Source organism: Physeter macrocephalus, chromosome 20, assembly GCF_002837175.3.
Source record: "Physeter macrocephalus isolate SW-GA chromosome 20, ASM283717v5, whole genome shotgun sequence".
NCBI lineage: Eukaryota > Metazoa > Chordata > Mammalia > Artiodactyla > Physeteridae > Physeter > Physeter macrocephalus.
In genome coordinates this window covers 58,383,489-58,394,449 of record NC_041233.1, presented here as the reverse complement: position 1 = coordinate 58,394,449, position 10,961 = coordinate 58,383,489, and the positions used below count along the sequence as shown (strand labels likewise).

The window sequence follows — 10,961 nt, the reverse complement described above, 5'->3', positions numbered from 1 at the left end:
ATACCTCTGGAAACCAGATTTTCCCCTTTCTCAGTGTTTGCTTGTCTTCCTTATTGTTTGTTTTTGTTTTTAACTGTTGTACACAGTCTCTTTGCTAAGGATCAGCCAAAGTGTAAACTAAAGGTCTTCCCAGTCTTTTCTGAGCCTTTCCCTGGGCACACACAGTCACTTTCTAATTTTCTCCATGCATGCAGTTGTTTTTGAATGTCCCAGTCCTTAATGTCTGGCTCCAGAAAGTGGGAAATGTAAAAACTGATCAGGGGGTGGGAATTCCCTAGCAGTCCAGTGGTTACGACTCCACTCTTTCACTGCTGAGGATGCAGGTTCAACCCCTGGTCAGGGAACTAAAATCCCACAAGCTGCGTGGCGTGGCCAAAAACAAAAACAAAAACGACCAGGGGGTGGAAGGGAGGGGAGGAGAAGGGCTCTAGGCTTTTAAATCCCCTGGAAGTCACTTCAACCAGAAGTGAAGGGGCTGTGACAATGTGGGGAAGGTACAACAACAACGGCCACCCACCTTCTTGTCTGCACTCTGTGATCAGAAGCAGCCATCAGCACTCAGAGCAGAGATGCCGATATTTGGAGGACAGGGTCCTTTTTGCCCACCCTAGCTCCCACAAGCTGTGGGCAGTGGTTCCAGGAAAACATGCACAGTTGTCTGCCAAGGGGTTGGGGATGGAGGATGGGTAGCTCCTACTGTGCTAAGAGCCAAAATTGACTGACATTCACCACAATTTACCATCTAAGTCTTCCCGTGGACGTTGCAAGCCTTCAAAGTTCCAAAATGGTTGGATCAGACAGATTCTACCAATGCAGTTGTTGTCTAGGTGGGAGATAGATTCCTGGTGCTTCATGCTGCGGCATCTTCCCAGAATCCCCTCCCCCATTTAGTTTTATAAATATTCCCTTGTCAGATTTTGACTGGATATTTCCTTTCTGCCTAACCATAATGGACATAATGAAGGCTTAGAAACATGCAGAAGATGCCACCCCTGGCTGTGGTTAAGAGCGCTGTCTTGTTAAGGCAGGATCTCGGTTACCTACTGCTGCCTAACAACAACTCCCCCTCCCGGCCCTCCAAATTTAGTGGCTTAAAACAACCACCATTTTATTGGTGGTGATGCGAAGTTCAGGAATTTATCACGGGTGGTGATCTCCGCTCCAGTGATGTTTGTTGGGCTCGCTCACGGGGCTGCGTACACTTGGTGGCTGGAAGGTCTGAGGTGGCCTCACTCAAGTGTCTGCGGCCTCATGCTGGCTGTCACCCGGAGCGCCACGGTTCTCATCCTCGGGGCCTTCTCTCCGCACGGCCTTCTCTCTGGCAGGATAGGCTGAGCTTCTTTACGTGGTGCCTGGTTTCCCAGGCAGTGGGAGCTATCGGGACTCTTAGGGCCCAGGCCCAGAACTGGCACAGCAGTCACTTCTGATGATTCCGCTGATCAAGTCACAGGGCAGCTCAGGTTCAGGTAGAGAGGAAATAGTCTACCTCTTGACAGGAAGAGTAGTCCTACGTCTGCAGGTTTAGGAGGAGTTGTTGGTACCCGTCTTTGAAGAATATCTCCCACAGGAGTCTAGACAGGCACTTGACTCGATATAGACTCAAAACAACTAAATTATAATGAAGTTCAAATTGAATGTGAGATTTCCAGGGCACCCCACTTCTCCCCTATTAGAATGTACGCTCCACGCGGGCAGGGATTTTTATCTGTTTGGTTCATTGCTTCATTTCCAGCCTGAGAGCAGTGCCTGGCTTGTGATAGAGGCTCAGTGAGTATCTGTTGCAGGAAGGACCGCTTGATGGTGATGGTAGTAGCAGAAGGGTTGGTGTAGAACACCTCCATCAGAGAAGGCTGCAGAGACAATATGAATCTGCAGCCAAGTCTGCGAAAAGAGTGATGGACGTGAATCAGTGCCTCAGAGGTGGGGAGACGATGCTTATTCACTGTTCCACAACATTGAGGCCCGCCCATGCCAGATGTGAGGGGGAAGTAACAGACCTTCCCTTGAGGAAGGGGATCCCAACATCACAGTGTATGACATGCCCTAAATCACAGAAAAGAGAGGGGTCTTCTTGGGATGACAGTGGGAGGCTTCAGCATGGGCGTGCTCGGATAGGAGTGAGTAAGGTGAGTGTGACTGAAACTGAGCTGAGGACACCATTAAAAATGATGGTTATGGGGTGTGCATGTGACTGAAAATTTTCCAGAGGCTTGAAAACAGTCACCTGTAGGATGTATTTATGAGATAAATCATAAGGATCTCCCTCTCTAAGTCCTTAAACATGTGAGTTATGTGATGAAAACTAGATTTGAGACAGCTTCTGATTATTTCGGGCAAAATTTTTGCATCAGTGATAAGGAGAGTGTTGAGGAAGGCCATTCATTTTCAGGATTGGTGAGCTAATTGACAGTGATTTTTCACCTTACTGTAGTTTTATAAATGCTTTAGAAGTTTACAAAGATCATTGCCATATGTATGTGCCTGGATGAAAAGCAAAAATATATGTAGTAGTATGTAGTAGTATCTTCCTTCTCTCCCTCCTTCTGCCCGGGGAAGTGATCTCAGCCCTTGTTTGCAGTGAGTAAACCAGGAGAGGAGGTGGATAAAGGAGTGAGATGAGTGTTTTCCTCGAGGAGAACAAAGGCTGACAGAGAGAGGATAAGGCAGGTTAGTTGGAGTGGAATTGGGGGAAGAAATCCATGGCTCTATCCTTGAGAGGCAGGACCTCAGGCGATAGTGATGTATGAAGGGCATTTCTAGGTACTGGTGCCCTGAGTTGTTATACTTGCATAAGAAACCTCCTGGAAGAAAGTGCTAGGGTTGTTTGTTTTTTAAGTTTCGTTTGTTTGTTTTGCAGGGACAAGGTGTTGACAGTGTTAATTGGTGTGCTGAAACTGGCATCAAGATGGCCCAGTCCAATAGGAACATTAGCTTCTTTGGTTCAACACTGGTTCAACTCCGAACAATTATATGAATGTTTGGTGCCAGTATTATCATTATTTTCCCTAAATTAGAGGACACTAAGGCTCCAGAGAGACTAAGACAGGAGGCAAAGATCAGAGTCTATGGGCTTCTCTGTGAGGCCTCAATGTGAAGGCCCGAACTATGGCTGGAGATAATTTTAGAGACCTGTTGTTAGGAACCCACTGTGTGTACTAGATAACTTGATTTTGAAAATTGGAAAGTGTTGTACAAACAGGCCCCCAAACCCTTACTGTAGTGAGTATTAATACCTTTGGATGGAAACCTGTGGATGTTCACAGGTGCGAATGGAAGTTAATGACACACATTCATTGAAAGTGTTTTCATTCAACCACAAAGGAGCCTCTAGGTCTGCAGCTCTTTAAAAAGTTTTGTTTACATGTCCTTCTGAGAATTCTATCAAAAGTATGGCCCTTTTCCCCAGAAGAATGCACATATGCATACACACACCCCAGCATACAACTGTAGGGAGGATCTAGGTTCTGCAGCCCACCTACAGCATCCAGTGAATTCAGCTCATTCTTTGCTGACTTCACCAAGGTCGCTTGAGTGAACTGAAATTCTCTTCCATCATAAAATTCTCCACATCTTTCGGGCAGCTTTAAGCTCTACCTAAAAATAGCATGAAGAAAAGTAATAATTCCATCCATAATTAGAGACAAGATTCTTGAGTCCAGCATGGAAACCATGATGGTGCTTTGATCAATGAGATTGTTCTCCAGGGAGGGAGGTTTTAGTAACTTTTGTGACCGACTTACTCTTTCTCCTCAGTTGCTCCAGGAGTCATCTGTGAATAAGTCCTTTCAAAGGCGATGATTTTGACTCCTACAAACTTAAGCAGATCAGAGGTCCTGGGTATTTAGAATAAGAAATAGCATATAGTAACCCTGGTTGTCAAATTACATTGGCTTTACAAGAAGATTCTGCTCATTTGGTGTAGCTCAACTCTTTTCTTGTTCCCTTGGTTTTTTCCATATACTAGACAGGCCCAATTTTAATTCTGAACATTGAGTTCTATTAGGTAAACAGGAGGAATTTTAAAGTTCCCCTCCCGAGTCACTTCTGTCCATGGAGAAGAGCAAACAACCGTCGCCAAAGCCCTGGCAACATGTCCGGATGAGCAGGGGAAACTTCCATTATCTTTTCAATCAACTTGAACAGCTCCTGAAGAAAATTTCTCTTCCTTCAGTGAGTAACTTTTGTCTTATCTAAAAACTTAGCTGTGGTCTTCTTTCTTCTTCCCTTTTTTCCCTGAGGCTACTTAAGCAAAAAATGTTTTGTTTTGTTTTGTTTTGTTAATTGAGGCTTGCCTGTTAGGCCAGGGAAGAAAAAATAATTTGTTTTAATGTGTATTCTTATTTGAAGTGAGTGTGACTAACTAACTAAGAAGATGAAACACTAAAGATACTTTGGGGGTTTTTTATTTTATTTTATTTTTTGCGGTACGCGGGCCTCTCACTGTTGTGGCTTCTCCCGTTGCGGAGCACAGGCTCCGGACGCACAGGCTCAGCGGCCATGGCTCACGGGCCCAGCCGCTCCGCGGCATGTGGGATCTTCCCGGACCGGGGCACGAACCCGTGTCCCCTGCATTGGCAGGGGGACTCTCAACCACTGCGCCACCAGGGAAGCCCGGGGGTTTTTTAGTGTCCTCTTCACTCATTTGTTGAACTCTACGGTTCCTGGTTCATTGAAAGTAATTAGTGTTGGTAGGAACAGTGTCATTTATAATAACAGTCATCACAGCCCCTTATATTTCATATCCATTGAGCTTTCAGGTAGACGGGACACAAGGCCAGTGAGGGGGGTGAGCAGAGAACAAGCCCAATTCCTAATCTAGAACACTCCTTACTGAAACTTCATACTGGGTTTTATAATGCATAGAGCAATCATTAGTGTAATCTTGAACCCCTTCCCCCTTTTTGATTTGTGAGGTATGAGGGGAGTGTCTTAGTCCCCTCCTTAATGGGCAGTGTGGTTACTTGAGGGTGTGGAACTTTAAAGATCACAGAAATGTACCTTCTCATTTCTTTTATCCGTCCTCCAACCAAATGGAGAATCTGCATTATTGTGGGAGAGTAAGACGAGATCTCTCCCTTCAAGATTGAGCCCTTGTCAGGAAGGAGGAAAACTCTCCTCTATCCTTCTAGGTTCTTCTTGCTGCCCTAAGTATTAAATTGACATGAGGCAGATAAACAGGAGAAAATCAAATTTAACTTTGTATGGGAATCCACACACATAAGAGGGTCAAAGACCCCACATACATTAAGAGGTTCAGAGACAGAAATGTAAAATGTGGTATATACGCCATCATGAGCTAAGGAATGGGGCAGGGGTCTGGGTCTTCCAAGGACAGGAGGGTCATTCACAGGACATTAAGGAGAGCAGATGCTTGATAATTAGATGTTTGTTCTGCCATGTAGATGGGGCCACTAAGATAAATTTTATCTCTGGTAATTACCTTTTCTAGGAAAAATCCCCAATTTAAATTCTTCTAGGTAGTTAAGAGAGGGGCAGTGAGTTTCTCCTGAACCCGCAGGGTCTCGATTGCATTTAGTTCAAAATGAGCCTCATGCAAAAGTAGCCCATTTGGGGGAGACTTGTTCTGAGCCCCTACAGATCCAATTTTTATATTTTCTACTGTGGTCCTAGGAAATTTATAATTTTTAAAGAGTGTTTCCCTTTTCTTCACTTTGTCTCCCTCATGAAATCCTTCTAGCTAAAACGGGATGGAAATAATTAATGGAAGAAAATAAGACATTGATTAAAATGGATATTTGTTTTTATTATTTATTTTGGATTACTTTATTTATTTATTTATTTATTTATGCGGTACGCGGGCCTCTCACTGCTGTGGCCTCTCCTGTTGTGGAGCACAGGCTCCGGACGTGCAGGCTCAGCAGCCATGGCTCACGGGCCCAGCTGCTCCACGGCATGTGGGATCTTCCCGGACCAGGGCACGAACCCATGTCCCCTGCATCGGCAGGCAGACTCTCAACCACTGCGCCACCAGGGAAGCCAAGCCCCTCACTTCCATTTTAAATTGCAGTATATGATCTTAGAATTTGAGCTGTGACAATTAATTTTCTTCATTACACTGATCTCTCACCTTTTCATAATTGGTTTGCTTAGCTCTTAGAATTTTCATTACTTTATTTCTTCATGTGTAATAAAGCCATACTAACTTGGAATATTTGAGGAAGTAGAGGGAAGTCCAGTTTAAATTAGCTTAAAATCTTAAATACAGTATTTTTGAAGGAATGTTATATTATCATTTGTGTGTGTGTGTTTATATATATATATATATGTATATATATATTTACCTGAGCCTTGGTTTTGCATGTAAATGGACACTTCTAAGTGCTTGAGCCTACTTTGAAAGATTCCTTAATAGTTTAACCCGTAATCCTTAAAGCCTAGGTTATACTCATATTTAGTAGACATCCTTTTTTCTCATAGCTAGGATGAAAGTACATTTAGCTCAGCTCTATGAGGTATTACATTATTAATAAGTAGAGTGGCGCTACTAGGACTTTTTTTTTTAGAGAATCTACAGTGCTCTCCATATACATGTGCATTTACATGACTATTACATCTACTACACACACTGATGTGTATGTGCACATGTATTACAATCCCTGAGCACACCACATATTTGCGGACAAATTGAGGAAATGATCTTTGCGTATAAACTAGACTAAGTTTTCTGAGGGCAGGAATCGTGTCCCTTGGCATTCTTCTTCCAAAATAAACATATCTGCCAAAGACTTTGTTCTGGTACCCACCTCAGTTGGGGGCATCCTTTATGAGGAGCAGCTCCAATTCCTTTCTGCCTTTCCGTTTGGGTGCTAATGAATGGGAGAGGGGAGTATGTGTTGGGGGAAGGCTGAGAGGTTGAGCTGTGCACTGTCTACCTACTTGTGAGTGGGAGTGTGATTCCTTGCCCGACCCTGATTCTCTTGCCTGCCACATCATAATCGCAGTAGTTAATAGCACAGGCCCTGGATTTGAACCTTGGCACTCTCATTTTCTAGCCGTGGAATCTACTTTGAACAGATCTAATTAATCTCTCTAAGCTTCAGTTCCCTGATCTAGAAAATGGGGGTCATAAACACCCTCACCAGGTACGTGCACTCTAGGAGGGATTTTTTTTTTTTTAAGATTTTTTTCTTTTGATGTGGACCATTTTTAAAGTCTTTATTGAATCTGTTACAATATTGCTTCTGCTTTATGGTTTGGTTTTTTTGGCCTCGAGGCGTGTGGGATCTTAGCTCCCTGACCAGGGATTGAACCTGCACCCCCTGCACTGGAAGGCGAAGTCTTAACCACTGGACCGCCAGGGAAGTCCCTAAGAGGGATTTTTTGATAGTGGCAAATACTATGCCATTTTATATAAGGGACTTGAGCATCCACAAATTTTGGTATACATGGGGGTCTTGGAACCAATACCCTGTGGATACGGATAGACTACTGTTTGGGGGGATTTTTGTTTTAATTTTGAAATGGTAGCTTTATTTTTTACAAGTTAATTAAAATGTAATTGTTTTAATAAACTAAGATTTTTCAACAATCAGATGCTAGAGGTATCACTAATATCGAAGGATGAAAAGCAAAATGTACAGCCAGACCACATTGTGACTAGGGCTGTTAAATCAGCGTCTGAAACCACTGCCCGCATGGTTCATGATGGTGCAGGGTCAAGTTCTCAAAAAGAATGTCATTAGCTTAACTCAGTCTGAGAACTGATTCTCCTTCGGCCATATGCTGCTAATCCAATCAGTCACAAGACACAAAGGCACAAACTGTGGGTGAAGTCACATGAGTATAGGAGGCAATGATTGACATCTCTAGTACAGGAGCCATCCATTTCTAAACTCTATGAGGGTCAAGAGCAGTATCTGTTTGTTAAATGTTGAACATTAGTAAAAAAAAAAAATGACCATAAAAAAAGATTGAATATCGGTGATAGATAAAACCTTGAGAATGGTGAAATCATCCAGGGAGAATGTAGATGGAGAAGGGCCAAGGACAGGCGACTAGGGAACCTTGACATCCATGAGAGGACAGAGGGAACAAGAAGAGGAACAAAAGAATTACCAAGAATCCAGAGCTATGTGATATTTCATATGAGAGGGTTTAAAGAGGATGAAAAAATCAATAATGCTAATTGAGAGTTTTTATAAGAGAATGTCCGAAAGCAGCTACATGTAAAAGGATGAGATTAGAACATTTTCTAATACCATATAAAAAAAAAACCTCAAAATGGATTAAATACCTAAATGTAAGACTGGAAACCATAAAATTCCTAGAAGAAAACATAGGCTGAACACTCTTTCAGTATCAATATTTTTTTGGATCTGTCTCCTAAGGCAAAGGAAACAAAAGCAAAAATAAACAAAAAAAATATATAAAATAAACAAACATATATAAAAAGCAAAAATAAACAAATATATATATAAACTTAAAAGCTTTTGCATAGCCAAGGAAACGATCAACAAAACAGAAAGACAGCCTACTGAATGGGAGAAAATATTTGCAAATGATATGACCAATAAGGCATTAATATCCAAAATATATAAATAGCTCATACAACTCAACATCAAAAAAACAAACAACCCAATTAAAAATTGGGCAGAAGAACTGAATAGACATTTTTTCCAAAGAAGACATAAAGATGGCCAACCAGCACATGAAAAGATGCTCAACACTGTTAACCATCAGGGAAATGAAAATTAAAACCACAATATCACCTCACACCTGTCAGAATGGGTATCACCAAAAAGATCACAAATAACAAATGTTGGCAAGGATAAAAGGGAACCCTTGTGCACTGCTGGTGGGAATGTAAATTGGTGCAGTCACTGTGAAAAAGAGTATGGAGGTTTCTCTCAAAAAACTAAAAATAGGGACTTCCCTGGTGGCACAGTGGTTAAGAATCTGCCTGCCAATGCAGGGGACACGGGTTCAAGCCCTGGTCTGGGAAGATCCCACATACCACGGAGCAACTAAGCCCATGAGCCACAACTACTGAGGCCACGTGCTGCAACTACTGAAGCCCATGCTCCTAGAGCCCCTGCTCCACAACAAGAGAAGCCACTGCAATGAGAAGCCCGCGCACCGCAAGGAAGACTAGCCCCCACTCACCACAACTAAAGAAAGCCTGGGTGCAGCAATGAAAACCCAAAGCAGCCAAAAAAAAAAAAAACTAAAAATAGAACTACCATATGACCCAGCAATTCCAATCCTGGGTATATATCTGGAAAAAAAAAAGGAAAACACTAATTCAAAAAGATACATGCACCCCAATGTTCACAGCAGCATTATTTACAATAGTCAAGATAAGGAAGCAAACCATGTGTCCATCAACGGATGAATACATACACACACAATGGAATACTATTAAGCCACAAAAAAGAAAAAAAAAGAATGAAAATTTTGCCATTTGCAGCAACATGGACGGACTTGGAGGGTATTATGCTAAGTGAAATAAGTCAGACAGAGAAGGACAAATGCTGTATGATATCACTTATATGTGGAATCTAAAAAATAAAACAAACTAGTGAATATAACAAAAAAGAAACAGATTCGCAGGTATATAAAACAAACTAGTGGTTACCAGTGTGGAGAGGGAAGCAGGGAGGGGCAAAATAGGGGTAAGAGATTAAGAAGTACAAACTACTATGTATAAAAGAAGCTACAAGGATATGTTGTACAGCACAGAGAATATAGCCAACATTCTATAATAACTGTAAATGGAGTATAACCTTTAAAAACTTTGAATCACATTATAAACCTGAAACTAATATAATATCAACTCTATCTCAGTAATAAATAAATAAATAAATAAATAAATAAATAAAAGAAGGTCTGAAAGACATCCAATGGATTTCGCAGTGTGGTGAGGTCAGAGGCCAGACTACAATGAGTGTACAATGAATGCGGAATAAGATAGAGACACAAGTGTTCATCATATTATTCTACCAAGAAGTCTGAACATGGAAGGAGAGAAATTAAAGGAAAATTAGAAGGGCACAGGGAACACAGCATCAGTGGAGGATTTTAAAATTTTGTATGGGATAAAAGTCTTGAGCGTATTTGTCAGCTGAGGACAAGAAGCCAACAGAGAGGGTGAGTTGAAGATGCAGGAGGAAGATGATGAATGAAACAAGAATCTGTGGGAGGTCTGAGGAAACAGTGTCGAGAGGGTAGGTGGAGGCCTCGATTTAAAAAAAAAAAAAAAAAATTAACACAGGGCTTCCCTGGTGGCGCAGTGGTTGAGAGTCCGCCTGCCGATGCAGGGGACACGGGTTCGTGCCCCGGTCCGGGAAGATTCCACATGCCGCGGAGTGGCTAGGCCCGTGAGCCATGGCCGCTGACCCTGCGCGTCCGGAGCCTGTGCTCCACAACGGGAGAGGCCACAACAGTGAGAGGCCCGCGTACCGCACAAATAAATAAATAAATAAAAATAAATTAATTAATTAACACAGTCATTAATACAGTTTCTATTTCTAGTCTTCTCTTCCTTTTTTCTTTTTTTTTTTAGTGTTTAACTCAACTTTGAAATGGGTAATGCATTCACATGATTCAATGCTTTATTTTTATTTACTTATTTTTTTAACGCTTTAAAATATCCAAAAAGGCAGGCACCTCTTCCCACCAGCTTCTTAGTTCTTTCCATTGACAACCAAATTCATGAGTGTCTTCTTTTTTTTAATGAACTTATTTATTTATTTATTGCTGCGTTGGTTCTTTTTTTTTCAACATATTTATTGGAGTATAATTGCTTTACAATGGTGAGTTAGTTTCTGCTGTATAACAAAGTGAATCAACTATACGTATACATATATCCCCATATCTCCTCCCTCTTGCGTCTCCCTCCCACCCTCCCTATCCCACCCCTCTAGGTGGTCACAAAGCACCGAGCTGATCTCCCTGTGCTGTGCGGCTGCTTCACACTAGCTATCTATTTTACATTTGGTAGT

The 10,961-nt window shown here is 42.0% G+C and overlaps 1 protein-coding gene across 2 annotated transcripts in view; it reads right to left on the bottom strand.

The window, feature by feature from the left end:
* Positions 1-10,961, bottom strand: part of WBP1L (WW domain binding protein 1 like) — a 110,662-nt gene that overhangs the window by 9,438 nt on the left and 90,263 nt on the right. For both annotated transcript variants that reach the window (XR_003677542.2, XR_008616166.1), the window contains 3 exons: positions 3,741-3,833; positions 3,433-3,594; positions 1,105-1,881 (listed from right to left, as the gene is read on the bottom strand). The gene's annotated coding sequence lies outside the window, so the exon portion shown is untranslated. The remainder of the gene's footprint in view (positions 1-1,104; positions 1,882-3,432; positions 3,595-3,740; positions 3,834-10,961) is intronic.